Below are 16,291 nucleotides of genomic sequence, written 5' to 3' on the forward strand. Positions count from 1 at the left end.
TACTCATTTGTTCCTATGCCAGTATTGTTTTTCAGCATAAGTGTCTTCCGCTGTTCCAGGTGTTTTACCTGATATGCATTCACAGGGAATAACCACAACCTCTCTCCACCTTTGAATTTATAAGCTGAGCAAGCTTTTTTCTCTAAAACACTTTTCATTACTCTCATCACTTCCCTGCACCTGTTCCAGTCTGAATGCTCTCTCCTAGTCACGGATGCTCAGAAGCGCATACAATACTCCAGATAAGTACTGGCAGCCACACACACCTGCAAAAGCATGTCTCATTTTCACTAAAATCACCTCAGCTGACACATCTAAGTACTGCATTTCACGAAGCTTCTCATGAGGGATTTACAGTCCAACTCTCATCTACCGATAAACCCAAAAAGCAGTTTATCCTCTCCATCAGTCCCACCTGGCAGTTCTACAACACATTTCTGCAAGTAACAGTTTCATTCCTAGAATTTTAGCCACCTGAATGTTAGCAGTCAAACTTTAAAGTAGCTAAGACAATTTAGGCAGATAAATCCCACTCTGTGATTCATCCCATCTGACACGTTCATCCTTTTCTTCTCCAGTGACTCTACAGTACTAATGTGATGTTTAAAACCAAAGGTCATGCGGTCTCTGGGACATGTGTGGGCCATATTCCCACGTAAATATCCATCCTTTGCCTAGGATGACCATGAATGATGGTGGAGCTATTTGTCTGTCTCATGCTGTTCCTCCAAATTCCATTTCTGTCCACTCTCTCCTCAGTTCTTCCTGAGCTTACATCATCTTCAGCCAACCCAAACAAGTAAAAACCAAAGCTCCCACTCTGTCAGTCAGGCTCATCCACTCTAAGTAAACACTAACCTCCTTGGCCTTGAATCACCCTACACTGTGTTCTCACAGAAACTATATAAATAAGCTAGTCCAAATGTTAAATTGGACTAGAGAAGGATGAAGTGAAAGACAGCCGCGATAGGACTTGAAAGGGATACTGGGGAAAAGGTGGGGAATAGTTAAGTACAGTCACCACTTGTTTTTCTGGTACTGGAACAAATGTATGGACAGACCCAGATGGCTTTAGAGTTTGGTAAACTACTCTGGGAAATCCCTGAGAGCACAGATTTAGGGATGGGTCGTCGGTGATGCCACATACACCCACACATAATCTACCCCTGTATTCAGACTTCTACTGCTTGCACGTACCTCAGTATAAGAAAGCTGTCAGTGTTAAGAGACACGTTCTACTTTACAATTTTCATTCATGTGGTGATGCTTAGTTGTGAGGGTTGCTCCGAAAGTAATGCCTCCTATTTTATTATATTGGCCCCATTACATCAGTGGCAAATATTGGTAGTATGGCAGTAGGTACTGAACTTCCCACAAAATATTTTGTTACATTTTGTTGCCATGTGACGGATGGAAGCAAAGGGGCAGTCTGACACAATGGCACCTGACGTAGAAGCGCAGATAAAATGAAGGGGTGGAACTGAATTCCTCCATGCAGAAAAAACAGCACCCACTGACATTCACTGATGTTCGCCAAAAATGTATAGAGACCAAAGATTGGATGTGAGCACAGTGAGGTGGTGGGTGGTACATTTCAGCAGTGGCAACAGTGATGTGAAAGACAAGACACATTCCAGAAGGGCATGCACAGCTGTCGCACCATAAAATGAAGAGTGTCTCTACCAGCTCATCCACATGAATTGGTGGATTACGAGCAGGGAACTGTGTACAGAGCTGAATATCAATGCATCAGTGCATTGGAAAAGATGATGATAACATTGGAATATCATGAAGTCCCATGAATGCTCACACAGGAACGGAAAGAACACTGTATGCAAATTTGTCAGGACCTATTGAACCAATGTAAGGCTGAAGGTGACAGTTTCCTGGATTGCATCATTACCAGTGATAAGACCTGATGTCACCACTACAAGCTGTAGTCAGAACAGCAGTCCACAGATTTGTGGTGGCATGTAAATTGCCCATTGAAGAAAAAAGTTCAAGACTCAGCCCTCAGCAGGTAAAGTGATGTACACTGTGTTTTGGGGTAGGGAAGAGGTGATCTCTCTAGATTTCCTGGAACCTGGACAAATCATCAGCTCTGACCTCTACATCATAATGCTGACTAATCTGAAGGCTCGAACATCCAGAATCAGGCCAGAGAAGAAGACAACTTTTCTTTTGCAACATGATAATTCTCTGTTCCATATGAATATGAAGACCATCAAGTACATTGCCAGCCTTGGCTGGACTATCCTACCACACCCACTGTATAGTCCAGATTTGGCACCTTCTGACTACCGTCTGTTCTGTCTGATGAAAGATGGACTGTGTAGGCAGCATTCTTCTAGCAATTATGCCATCATAGCAGTTGTGAAACACTGGGTCACCTCCGCTGGTACAGATTTTTACAAACAGCGTGCAGGCTCTTGTTCATTGCCGGTGAAAATGCACAGCTAATGATTGTGACTATGTTGAGAAATAGTGTTTTGTAGCTGAGAATTTACTCTATCAAATAGTATTATTGTGCTCTTTGTAGCCATTGTAGTTTCCACGGAAATAAATAGGAGGTGTTACTTTCAGAGAATCTACATACTTTACAGTCAAAATGTGCTAAAGATGTTCTAGAAAAAAAGCAATACTTTCCAATCATAATAAACCCCGACTCTTCATACTAGAGAAACACTTCTGAAAGTATTTTGCCTCGATGACTGTAAAATGAGGGCATTAGATTTTATTTTTTTACAAAATAATAGACGCTCATAAAACTGGGATAGCTCTGTAATTTGTGTTCTGTCATGGTCCATGCATCCACCTGGCACAATTATATCATAAGTGCTATGATGAGCATTTTGATTCTTGCATCTATTTAATTTTGGCAAGTCCTTGATTGCAGCCTTTTGTATGGAAGCAGCTCCTAGTGCTTAAAAACTGCAGCTAGGAATTGTGATAGACAGTAAATCTAACTGATTTTGAGCTGAGAACAATAACTGTAATGAAGATTTGCATTTTTAAAGGCTTGCAATTGACACCAGTATTAGCTTCTTCCTCCAGCTAAACTAGTCAAGTTGAACTACCTTTTGCTGAACTTTTGTTGAGTTTTGTATTTCTTCTGCTTTGTTGACAAACATAAAGCATGCAGGTCATGTGCTGTCCAGGTACAATTTTGAATATTTCTCGTACAAATGGTTATCCCATGAGAGTGAAGCAGCAGGACAAGTCAGTAGATAGGCCAGGAATCTATCGATCAAACAGTTTATTCCAGTGCCATATCTGAGGCATTCACAATAGATAACCTGAGCCCTACTCTATTTTGTAAGGCAAAATTACATTCTCAGAAGATAAGAGGAATTTTTACTCCATAGATTCTTTACATGTTATGTTTTGCATGAGTGTTTAACTGTGTTCAGCAACATAAGTGGAAGTGGTTTACTTGTCCCTTACGCTCCTTCAATCTTTAGATGTAGAAAATCAATGAGACGTGCACCTTAATTCAGTTATTACAGTTTTCTAAACATTGCCAAATATGAAATAGAACAGTACTATGGTAGACGAAGTACTAAAGCATGTCATTTTGAACACCTTTAAAGTCATCCGTTCCTCAGGAAGGCTGAATCCCTATTCCTTGCAATGCGGTTTGACTCCTTCTGGCAATGCTTCTTCAGCTGAAATCTTTAGCTCATTTAACCAGTTCAGTAACTGCTAGTAGTCATATAGAAGAACAATTTACCTGAGTTTTCTCTGGGCCAAATCCTGAGATTTCTAATTAAGCTTTATTGGGTTCTTCATGAGACAAAATGATACAGAGTTTCCCAAGAGTCTTCAGTGGTCTTTGCCTTTAGAAAACCCCAAGTTTAGGCCATTTAGTAGGATGCAGAGCAGATAATGTGAAGAGCTCACCAAATGGTGTGCTGTTAAGATGCAAAGCTAAGAATGAACCTCTGAGATAGCCATGTGGGCTGGAGGTCAAAACCTCTCCTTATTTTGTTAATGACACATATCCCCTAATACATGGAAATCTTGATTCTCTGAGGTAAAGTCCTTTACCAGTACATAAGCAAAAGGAAATATTAATACTTAGCCATTACAGGCTGGAAAAGAAACACTTGGACATTCTCACAGAAACTGTGTGTTGCTCTCCATTTAAGCCACAAGCACTTCTCCATTCACCTAATGCCTTTTCTCACTCTTCTGGATGACCCAGTACAGTATTTAGAAAAACAATAATCTGACCATGCATTCATTCTGTCCTGAATCTTTGGGTACTCCTAAAACAGGATAAAATAGACTACTGTGGTCTACAACATTAGGTCGAAAGCCTTGCCACACCAGCCTAGAAGTGCCTGACTATAGACACAATGTCTTTATGATATTACACCAGGCAGCTATTTTGACAGCTATCCCAAAACTCCTAAATCAAAGAATACTGTGCAACAATCTTCTACATCTGGATGAACATTGCTAATTTAAAATAAGAGTTAGTAATTTAGATTGTGCTTTGCTACTGTAGATATTTACTTGAAGTATGCCTGTGGTTTCTATGGCAAAATTACTGTATTCATTGTTTTAATGCTCTAGTACACTAGTTTTCCGAGTACCTTGTATTTAAATGACAGTTTGCCATTAGTTTTAACTGTCTATAAGAAGAGACGTTCTGAAGTGTAGGAGGGGGGGAGAAATAAATGAATATTGAAAATGTTGCAACGTTCATTTCTACAATTCTTTGGGGTGTTTTGTTGTTTTTGTTTATTACTACAGAAATGCGCAGTTCCGCTGTTAAAATGCATGGCCATGATTAGAAGTGTGACAAACATAAACTGAAAAAACAAAAACACTGAGTCCATGAGAATTTAGAAATACATCATCAAATTTATTCTACTGCATTGTTCTGCAGCCTAACAAAAAAGGGAAAAAAGCAGCAAGAAGCTCCCTACTGAAATTCTAGAAGGAGGATCTAAAAACAAGCAAGCTAAAGGCAGAAAATAAGATTAGATCTGATATTGAATAACTTCTAAGGATTTCAGAAAAATAGAATGAAATAGAGGCAGTGCTACTTAATCCTGAGGAAAACCACATGGCTGAAACAATCTGTATCCTTTTTATTATATTTCTTATATGTGTTCTTCCTTGCTATAAATATTTAGAGCCATTCACCTCTTTCAAATATGCATTTTATTATTATTATTACAACCAAAAACTCCATTTTCCTTAGGAAAGTCAGTGCTAATCGATGGTTTAAAAGCCCAAAGATGCAAAGTGGTTAAAAAAGATGGAGCCCCTCTCATCTTCAACCAGCAGAGGACTGTGCCCCCAGGAAGGAGGGTCAAAAAGAACAATGTGCTCTTAGAAGGAGCCTCCATTAGCTGGTACTTTGCCAGCCCAGACTAAACTGCAATCTTTATTTCAAAATGTATGTAAAATACATGGACACCAAACAATATTTTTTGTTGGCAGTAGAAGTTCTGCCTCAGCCTCACAGACACGTGGAAAACAAAGGCTAATTAAATCAGAGCAAACTCATGGCCAAAACAGGTTCATTTGCAGAGCGATTTTCCACAAGACTTTTCTACTTCAGCTTGAAGAGACACCAGAGTGTAGGCCAAGAGAGAAAAATAAAAACATGAATGATGGATCTGCAGCCAGACCATCTTTTGCTGACACTGCCAGTACTCATCTTAACCATTGAGGTTAAGGACATCCCTGTGCTGTAGTCCAGAAAGAAAGAGGAAAACTATTAAACTCTGTAAAAATCTCGTGTATTCCTGTCTTGTGTCACATCTGATCTCTGACAACAAACTTAGCTGCTTCAGACTGTTTATTTCCTTCTCCTTCCTGGATATGAGTACCTACACCTACTACAAAGGCGGTAGATATTTAAAACACCAATTTCATGGCCAAAAAGATGAAATAAACGTAACTACTTGACTTCAGACCTAACAAGTGAGTCAGCAGTCAGAGTCTATTTCCCCCTCTGAAGTCAGAAAACAAATTAAGATGACAGTGTGCCTCTAACAGTGACACCATCATTGGGAGAGGAGTTATTTCAGTCTCCACAGTAGTGGTATAGGAGAAACACAAAAAAAGAGAAAGGGGAGCTTAACTTTCTCTTGTAGCTGCTCCTAATACATTGTTTTGTGCACTCTCCCTCAAATTTGGTACTGTTGTGATTGTCATTATGTGTGGTTTTCAAAGGTTTGCAACTGAATATCCCCTTTATATGTTTTATTTTTTTTACTTTAGGGACCTACTGATACCTAAGGTTTAAAGCAGCTTTAGTCTTTTATTAAGTGGGGAAAACTCCCTCAAAAATTTTGAAACTTCTAAATAAAACAGGGATGAATTTAAACCATTTGCCAGAATGTTCAAAACTGACCTTAATTAGGGTCTGGCAGTCTTCGCATGCCCAACATATGAGCCCTGGAGGACAACACAGAATGTGGTTCTAGCTCTGAAAAATCTCTCCAAAGTACATTCATTGCTTTTAGAGTGGAGGTAGAAAAGGTTCTGCTAAATCTTTGAAGAGTTTTCTATCTATTGGAAAAAATACAATTTCTGGGACAGCAGTTGAAAGACACTGCTAATGTGGATACAAGAATACTCGAGGGAATTTGCAAAAAAGCAGGGCTTTCCGCTGAGAGGCCTGAAGCACAGAATGGTATTAAAAATGCATGAGGCTGAGAAACAAAAGAGACAAAGTAGAAAAGAAGATGCAGAAGGATATGGAACCATGAAAAGGGTAAAGAATAAAATGAGTTTAATAAAGTAAGCCAGGACAGAGTTCTGGGCCATGGAGCTGAATTTGGATACGAAGCAGAAAGAAGTAAAGGTGAAGAAATGGCAAGAGAGATTGGAGGAGCCTGGCTTGGCTGATGAGCGATGAGAGGTGGTGAGAGCACTACAACAACACAACTGCAATTTCTGGCAGTGCAATAGGCAGAAAACGCTGAATTGCAAATATGCAGCTCATGAAGGCGCACAATTTGATAAGAAGCTGATGACAGTGAGAATTAGAGAAGTTTCTTGTATGTCAGGTGGGAAGTTTTTAAGAGAAAAAGGAGTTGGGTGTGAAAAGTGGAAGTAAAGTTTTGGACACACTGCATGCAGTGAGGAGATAAGTGAAAATAAAGACAACTGGGCAGGATAGAGGAATGAGGACACAGATGTACACAAGGTGGGTGAGCACCTCAGATCTGCTTGATATATTGTAGAGAGTGCAAGTGACCAGCTTCTTCTGCCAAGTACCATCTTGAGGCTGCTTGTAAGGGGTAAAGAATACCTTAGAAGAAAGACGAGTGAAGTTAAGAGAACCAGAACTGTACTCAGAAGACAAAATGGAAGAAATTTACAGAGGATTGAGAAGACTGAGAAAAGGCAGTCAGAGCTGGCTGGTAGGAAATTAGTGACAGATTTCCCGCTTGTCTCCAAGGAAAAATAAACCCACTGTGGAATGTAACTCTTTAAACAAGAGCACTGGTGTGTCACTAATATAAAAAGGGTTTCTGTGGACTGAAGTGGACAAATTTTGTAATAGAGATGAGTAGTTCTTTAAGGAGCTCATAAAGGATCTCTTTGTCTTGAGAAACTATTAAAACAACAACAAAGTAATCTGCTGCAATGACATCAATAATTAAAGAATCCTCGCAATGGACTAATTCAGCACTCTCTGGAGATGGACATCTTATTGCAATTTACACTCTCTTAAGCAACGTCATTAGTAGTGGTTCTAGAAAGCACAAAGGAATGAGACACTGAAATAGTGCAGGAACACTGTCAGCGCTGATCAAAGCCCTCATCGTAGCTTTTGTTCAACTAGGGCAAGCAGCTCATTTGTGCACAGCATAGAGGCATTCATTCGGCTCAAGCAGGCAAAATAACGTCATCCCTTCCTGAAAATTGTGATTTTTTAAAATAGCTCCTTTGAAGCCAGACAAAGTTTCATTTTTGCTACAAGTGAATCAGTAGGGGAGGAATACGATCCCGACAACAAGCTTAATCCCTTCTACTGTCTGCGATGATTTAATACCAAAGACGCTATTAACTTGTAGGCCCACTCATGGCTGAAAATTTGCTTCTTACTGCAAACATTTAACTGAAGTTACTGGAAATTCTATCCGGTTGTAATTGATTTAATGTGACACCGAACGGTTGTTTGTTTCATTAACCTTTTATCAAGTGGCTCTAAAAAAAGAAAATATTGGCACATCTCCACAACTGCTTAGAGAATCTCTACAGTTTATCGCTGTTAACAAATCAGAGTTTCCAATTTCCTGCGATTCAGTAAATACTGACACAAAAATCCTTATAGAGAATTACAGAGCTATTCATTTTCAAGGCACAACTGCTTCTTACAAGCTCTTTAAAATAATTCTGTGCTTTTTTCCTCTTTCCTGTTTATCACACCTATTCTCAGACTCCCATTTCTGCTTCCTCCCACATCTTGCTTTATCTTCCTTTTCACTTACTGGAGAATGACCACTAAACCAAAAGTATTCCACAACCTCCTCCCCTCCACCTGAAGTATTTAATGTGATCCAGCAGTATGTCAAGTCCATATCACTTACTACACTAAGTACACTTTAGCCCAGAAACTTTTACAGCTCCAATAGCAAAGGCTTTATAGTTTCTGACTAATCTGTTGTATACAACAATGAAGCTCCAAATAAGGAACCACATCTGAACACACAGCCATTGCTTGCTCTGCAGTACAGTATAAACATAGCTCATCTTGCTATTCCTTTTGGCAAGGTAGTTACTCTGGAGCAAGACTTTCCTCCATCAAAAAAGACAAAGCAAGTCAGTACAGCAAGGGCAAAGTGTGGTACCCACAAGGGTGACAGGACCACCATGTTTTTCTTCACTCCTTTCAGATACTGAGCTGGCTTTCATCATGTTTGTGCCTCTCCTTCATTAAGCGCTGTTTTAAGATGACGAAAATCAGGACTTGCTGTGAGACTGCATTACCACAAGGACCTGAGAAGAGTTCTGGGGATCTAAAATGTCCATATTCCAAGTAGGCACCTGTCCTTTACACCTGTAAATTAGCCATGGGGCACATAATTCTGTTGGAAGGAAGGGTGCAAGTATGGTTTGGAGTTTGTCAATCCCCAGTTCATAGTGAGCGGTGAAAAAGAAACTTCCAGGTAAGTCAAACATCAGTGAGGTTCCTTATTCACAGAATCAAAGAATCATAGAATTTATTAAGGTTGGAAAAGACCTCCAAGATCATCTAGTCCAACTGTCAACTCATCACCACCATGCCCACAAACCATGTCCCCTCAGTGCCATATTAGAAGTCATATATTAACAATACTGGGAGTAAATCAAATAACAATATGGAAGTAAAGCCTCACATCTGAATCATGAGGGTGCCGGGGCTCACAAGATGAGCTCTCAGCTGCAGTGGGACAGGAGATACCATACAAGGAGATGGGGAAAATACTACACACTGCCTGATGTACACCATGCACAATAACTACCCCCTGTGATTTACTTTTGTTGATGCTACCGGTTTTATTGATCACTGGAGAAAATGTATAGACGTGGTGGTTGGCCATAAACCTGAGCCACCCTTAGAAAGGCACTTCTTGGTTCTCTATGGGGGGACAGGTAAGGCACAAATGTGAGATGCTGGTGAAAGAATGAGTGGGCCACCTTGAAGAAACGTGGACATTTTACCATTTCAAAGCATCAGGGGTAGCAAAATGTATATGTAGGTCTGATCACTACAGCAGGTATTCCAGAAAAGAATGGCAAACTGTTGGGAATGAGAATCAAGTGTTCTTCAGTGTGATAAAAGATAACCATTAGCTCAGTCAGGAGAATCCTTTTGTGTATGATTAAGGGGCAGGAAAGAGGAGGTAAAGCCTTCTAGATTTAAAAGTGATTCCTGAATAAGAGACACTGGGTAATCTACAGTGAAGAATTAGATTGTTAGGGTATATGATCGGGTGAGGAGCTTTTGGAGTACACCAGTGATGGAGAATGATATAAATACAGTTTAATTGAGAGAGGCCAATAAAGAAATGGTGGTACTAACATTAGAACACCAAAAAGCTGGATAAACTGTGCTTTTCTTGTCAGTGGAGTCTTTAAGTCAGACCTCATCTGATGACAATAACAGAAGGGTGTGTGATCCTTAAGCTCTTAGGTCTGGGGAGGAGACAGGGTATGCACAAAGCTATGGCCTCCTCTGTACCTGGTGTGTTTTATAACAGTGACTTGTGGGGCTGACAAGTTTGTTATTGCTGTACTCCTCTTGTGTAAATAGAACGCAGTCACACATTCCCCTTCCATCAACTTTGTATCTAGCCAGCCTGTGTAATATGTAACCCAGCAGAACCCTGACACTCAGAGACTGATCCTTGTTTATACTGTATTGTTTCCTTTTTGTCTCAGACTGCTACAATCTGAAATTAAGGTATGATTCTCAGCAATCAACCATAACTGGGTGAGAACGTGTATCCAGTATTTGATAGTAGGTTTCCATTAAGATATCAAATCTCAGCAAAAGGTTTCTCAAACTGTGGTGAACAGGGTAAGCGCTGTCATTCGGAAGACAAATCTGAGCTATCCATATGCAGAGAAGCACTAAAACGAGAACATATGTTGGAGACAGGTAATGAGACAGTGTGTTATTGAATTCCACATTTCCACTCAGGATGTGGAAACCACAGGCACAATATTTCCTGCTAGTATGGTAACCACAGATAAGACGCAGATCAGTAATGCCACGGAGTCTCATCCATTATGATTTACTCTTGCAATACTGGTGTAGTTTTATATAAACATACATATATACATAGATGTACAGAAAAGTCAGAGATGTAAGTGGTGAATCAGACACCACGTTTCATATACATTGGATTTTAAAGTATTATTATGGTCATTATTGCATCTTCTACTATGTTTGCAGGATCAGAACTTCAAAGAAGAGCCTGCTAGAGGAAATTGTAGGAAATGTTTGCATTCCAGTACAATTCCATCATCGAGGGGCCTGTAATAGTGAAAGCACCCTTCAGCAGACATTGTTTGCAAGGCCAGGTTGGGTCTTTATCCACAATAGCCATTCACTTCAGTTTTTTCCCTTTTTAATTATTGGTTACAGCTCTGTAACCCTGGTTCACACAGCCAATTCCATACATCTGGGGCAGACGGCACAACTTGTGGTGCCTCCTCTACAACAACTCACACCAGCTGGGAACTTCTTTCAGCACTTTGTCTCTCCCTCTGGTGTTCGTCAGCTTTCCAAACATCAATGAAACCATGCTTTCAATATCCCAATGAGGTTAAGGAGGCGTTCTTTATATTTGTATCCAAAGCACAGAGCAACCAGTTCTAATTACCACTAAGGCTTCCTTATTCTATTCTGGCAGGATGTATTTACACTTCCCCAATCAAGGCCTCTTCACGCTTTTGAAAACATCATTAAGGAAGACTAAGCGTGCTTAGTTGAATCTCATCTATATTAAGTGACTTACCAAATTACACAGTCGTCCTTTGTGATCTGCTAGAAACTGAACTCAGGTGTCCCAAGAGAATGAGACTTTTCAACTGCTAGCTAAACAAACCAATTCTATTGATTTTTATTATTATTATTATTTATTTTAACTCCTTGGAGTTTGGTTTTTTTTTCCGTGTAAATTTGAACACTAACTTCCATGTATTTTCTTGTTCACAAAAAGCAAATTATATATCTCAGTACTATGGTCATAATCCTTGAAAACAAATTTCAGTTTGCACCATTGGAGTGCATTTACTTTTTCACATTCTGTTCACTTTAATCAGAAGATACTACACTATAATTCATACCCAATACACTACTACACCTCCTATATGAGTGTAGAATTTGTTTTTTTTGTTACCATAAATAGCTTGCTTTTGTTTTCCCCCTTTCATTTCTTTTTTAAAAATGCAAGTTCTAGATCCCAAGTATTATTCTTCTAGTAATACTAGAACCCTAATACTAAATCCTGTTTTATACTTACTGTTTTTCAGGAGCATTGTTATGGTGATTAACTGACTTTGTTATGATTTTTGCCTTAAATGCTACTCGAAAGCTAGGCAAGCATTAGATACCACCAGCCAGTAAGCATTAGATACCACCAGCCAGTAGCAAGCTTTCCTGATTTCTACTGCTCACACATCAAAGTGGCTTCAGTGGGGGAAAGGCTGCCAAGCCATATTAAACTAACATCTTCCCGTTCACTGCGGTAACATTTTAGTTAGACTTGTTAGAAGTGATATTAAAAAGAATAAAAATAAAAATGGTGCACCTTGGGAAGCTCACCTAATTCATACAATGACAGGTTAACAAGATTTTACATAACGCTCTCATTTCTGTTCCATATGCTACCCTTTTCCTAATGAACCTGCTCACTTTTCCTGGCGCAGTGAATGCGCAACATCTGTCTGGATGTAAAATGATTGCAACCACTTAGGCAAAGGTGAAATCAGTTCCCTTTAGACTAGTGACAGGGTTATTTGTGATGACTGGATATAAGTAGTGATGGTTGTAGAAGAAAAGATTTGCTACTATGGGTGAAACAATGATTTTACTTTGGTCTGAGATCAAAAGGAGTGGGAAACAGGAGCTGCTGTCTTGAGGCAGAATAGCTTCGGCATCATACCTCTCACTCTGAGCACAATCCAACTCTTGAGTTTAGCAGGATCTGAAGGTCAGAATGCCCCACAGCTCTCAGAGATTAACTGGTGTGTTTGTCTTCCTCGTGAAGAAAGTTTCCAGATGATTTTCTTGCCCTGAGGTTTGTTCTTGCAGGGTAGCTCCTATTAAAATCCGAATGCAGCTTTTTGCCTTATAAAATTTAAAAATGTGATGTCATAATACTCAACCTTCTGAACAATGAGACAGCATACTTCCGCTTACCCTGTGCACTCCTGTGCCTGAGAGAAGGTCAGATTCCTACTGTTTGCAGCCCTCTTCTATGCTAATGCGTAAGACCTCTGTCCTTGTTTTTCTGGGTTCACAGATTGCATAAAGGGAAAGATAAAAGACAAGCAGCATATAACATTTAGAGGCATTATCAGAAATGCGACACTGACTCTTTCTTCTCAAAAAAAAGGCTTACAAATTCAATCAAGTAATTCAGAACAAGTGCCTACCTATGACAGGAAAGAAACAGACAACTTTGAAAGGAAGCGATTGTGGGAATTTTAATTTAGAGAAAGGAAGTCTCATCATCTAAAGAAGGATTGCTTGAACTGTGTTGAGATGAAAGCTTCGGCAATATATTTTCCTACTGTGGTTGCTGTCACCTTTCACCTGACTGGGCTCTGTTCCCTAATGGCAAGTCTCAGGTGTATGCACTAACTGTGTAATTGACACAAATTAATGAGTTTTTATGATGTAATGTGACTTATGCCTGTGAAAGAATAGCAAATGATATCTCTGGGAGGATGCAAGGAAACTTATTCTTTGTGGACTTTTACATGAACTCAAATATAGAAGTCCTGACCATAGAATCACAGAATCTATGATTCTATGATTCTATGATTCATGTATAGAAGTCTTGATTTGCATGTCAGAGGTCATATTAGACTGCTGTGAACATTAGTTTCCTATTCGGTGTTCCAGACACCAGTATGAGACTGAAGTGACTTGGTGCTAGCAAAACTATCAGAAACAATTGCTCCTTGCTATTGAGCTAAGCACAAAGGCTGCCAAGAACTACTGCATTATCTGTTTTCTGTTACCTTGCTCTACATTTCATATAAATAATTGGTCAGAGTTCTAAAAATGTCCTGTGCGTTTGAGGGAAGCAGTCCTGAATTCTCTCTGACTTTTAACTCAAACTTTGATAGAGTTGTATTGTGTTGCTTACTTTTTGGTGTTTTTATCTTTCTCTGGTTTTGTAGTTATTTGGGTTTTTTTGTTTGTTTGTTTAGGAGGGCAGGGAGAGCAAAAAGGATCCGAGGAAGTTTTTACCAAGCTAAGCTCCTCGGTCCAACTCACCACGTGGCAGCACAAGCAATTGCACCACTTCAAAAGACAGGGTGATGCAAGCAAGCAGGCAGTGAGCAAGGGGAGGGAGGGCACGGCTGCTCCTCCTGGCAGAAGCGATGGCTTAAAGGGATCATTCAACTATGACCTTTTATTTCAGACATGGAAGTCTCCCAGTTAAAGTCTGATTCACCATGAGCAAGAGCCTGCCTGTGACTTCGTACCTCTTTGTAGATTGATATTAATGTTTACATGAATGTAAAATGGGATTAAAAAAATTCCACTGGGCAGAAATGTAAGCAGCCTATGTTCACTACAGTGACGTATGCATGTGCATGCGTTTGTGTATACACAAACACACAAACTCTTAATTACCAGCACTCTCACCATTCCCCCCTCCCATACAAATAAATTATTATTATTTTTTAAGCAATTAACATTGAAAGAATGTGAAGAGTTACCAAAGATAGAAGAAAGCACCTGATCTGTAAAAACCTATAAATGCTTTGGGACAGCGGGGACTGTTGAGCATGAAGTCTCAGACAGTGCTCTGAAAAACCTGCCTTCTGGAATTAGAGGTGTGACACCATACCCATCTTTGGCTGCTTGTCTCATGTTTCAGGGATTCTACCATGTCAGCCAAAGCATCTGATGTTGCGGAAGGATGGGTGTTTATTACAGTGCTTAACATTTTAAGAGAAGTGTGTAAGAGTGCATACATTTCTGGACTTCAGTATATTATTGGAACAGGCTGCCCAGGGAGGTAGCGGAGTCACCATTCCTGGAGGCAGCAAAGAAACGTGGAGATGTGGCACTGAGAAACGTAGGTTAGTGGGCATAGTGGTGACAGGTTAGTAGTTGGACTAGATGATCTTAGAGGCCACGTGAGTACCTAATGAGTTTTAACAAAGCCAACTGCAAGATGTTGCACTTGGGTTGAAGGAATCCCAGATATGAGTACAGACTGGGACATTCACTCATTGAGAGTAGCCCTGAAGAGAAGGACTTGTGGGTCCTGATGGACAAAAAGCTAGACATGAGTCTCCCTCTATTCCACTCTCATCATGCTCCACCTGGAGTACTGCATCCAGGCCTGAGGACCCAATAGAAAGATGTCAGACTTTTGAAGAGGATCCAGAGGAGGACTGTGAAGATGTTCAGACAGCTGGAGTATTGCTTCTGTGAAGACAAGCCAAGAGAGCTGAGCTTGTTCAGCTTGGAGAAAAGAAGGCTCCAAGGAGACCTCATCAAGGCTTTCCGGTACTTCAAGGGAGCTTATGAGCAAGAGGGTGACCGACTTTTTACACAGTCTGATAAAGATAGGACAAGAGGGAATATCTTCAGACTAAAAGAGAGGAGATTTAGGTTAGGTGTTAGGAGGAAATTCTTTCCTCAGAGGGCAGTGAGGAGCTGGCACAGCTGCCCAGAGAAGCTGTGGTGCTCAATCCCTGGAAGCACTTAAGGCCAGATGGGATGGGGCCCTGGGCAGCCTGAGCTGGTGGGGGGCAGCCCTGCCCACGGCAGGGGTTGGGGCTGGGTGGGTTTTGAGGTCTCCTCCAACCTAAGCCATTCTGTGATTCCACCTTCATGGTAGAACCTAAGTGATTCTATGATACGTTGAAGTCAGCTGTTTGTGCACTAGCTAACAGCTGAGCATAAAAAGGAGTGAAATAAATGCTCCTCTCAGAACGTGTGGGGCGTTTGACAGCTCCATCTCCTGCCCCTCAGCCGGCACAGGTATGACTCTCCTGCTCGGGGCAGCTCTTACTCACGAAGCCCAACCACCGCTTAAGCAGCACTGCTTTAAAAACAAATTCCTGCATCTTAATGTAGCTTTTCCCTCTTTGCCTAATGACACTACACAGAACCACGTCTCCCTCCCTCTCCTCCCTCGCCTCCAGCTACTCCTCAGCTTACACAAACAAACTTTCAGTCTCCCCCCCGCTTCCAATTCATTTTCCTGAGCAGTGCCAGCCCTCGGCTGGGCTTTCCGACAGCCCTGTAACTCACGTCTCGGTTTAACCGCACCAAGCAACGGTACCAGAGAAGGCAAAACCCGCTCAGGTGCTGCTACAAGGACGGTTACGCAGCGCTGAGCAAAGCCGGGCAGTGAGGTGCAGACAACCCTCCCGGTCCCTCGGCTGTCCGACGGGACCCCCGAGACCTCCCGCCCTCCTCGCAGCGCAGCAGCTGGGGGCACCGACACTCCCGCCCCGCAGCCGCGCGCAGGCGCCGTTGAGCGGGCAGGTAAGGGCCGGGCGCCATGTTGTGAGCGGAAGCTGTGCCCGAGCGGCGGGCCGGTGGGAGGGCGGAAGCGGGGCTCCGCCTGGCAGC

The 16,291-nt window shown here is 41.2% G+C and overlaps 1 protein-coding gene and 2 long non-coding RNA genes across 4 annotated transcripts in view; 2 read left to right on the forward strand and 1 right to left on the reverse strand.

The window, feature by feature from the left end:
* Window positions 1-4,611: 4,611 nt before the first annotated feature.
* Window positions 4,612-16,244, reverse strand: LOC121106836. Of its 2 annotated transcripts, XR_005839965.2 has the most exons (4): window positions 15,968-16,244; window positions 12,884-12,974; window positions 12,627-12,783; window positions 4,612-10,587 (listed from the first exon to the last, which is right to left on the reverse strand). It is a non-coding gene; the product is annotated as an uncharacterized LOC121106836 (long non-coding RNA). The 2 variants fall into 2 exon arrangements; XR_005839962.2 differs by lacking the exon at window positions 4,612-10,587 and having other exon boundaries at window positions 10,738-12,783.
* Window positions 12,855-14,247, forward strand: LOC121106838. Its single transcript, XR_005839966.1, has 2 exons — window positions 12,855-12,951; window positions 13,903-14,247. It is a non-coding gene; the product is annotated as an uncharacterized LOC121106838 (long non-coding RNA).
* Window positions 16,003-16,291, forward strand: part of RPS6KA3 (ribosomal protein S6 kinase A3) — a 71,615-nt gene continuing 71,326 nt past the window's right edge. Inside the window, exon 1 of the mRNA XM_046903805.1 lies at window positions 16,003-16,204. The gene's annotated coding sequence lies outside the window, so the exon portion shown is untranslated. The remainder of the gene's footprint in view (window positions 16,205-16,291) is intronic.

The sequence above is a fragment of the Gallus gallus genome, chromosome 1, assembly GCF_016699485.2.
Source record: "Gallus gallus isolate bGalGal1 chromosome 1, bGalGal1.mat.broiler.GRCg7b, whole genome shotgun sequence".
NCBI lineage: Eukaryota > Metazoa > Chordata > Aves > Galliformes > Phasianidae > Gallus > Gallus gallus.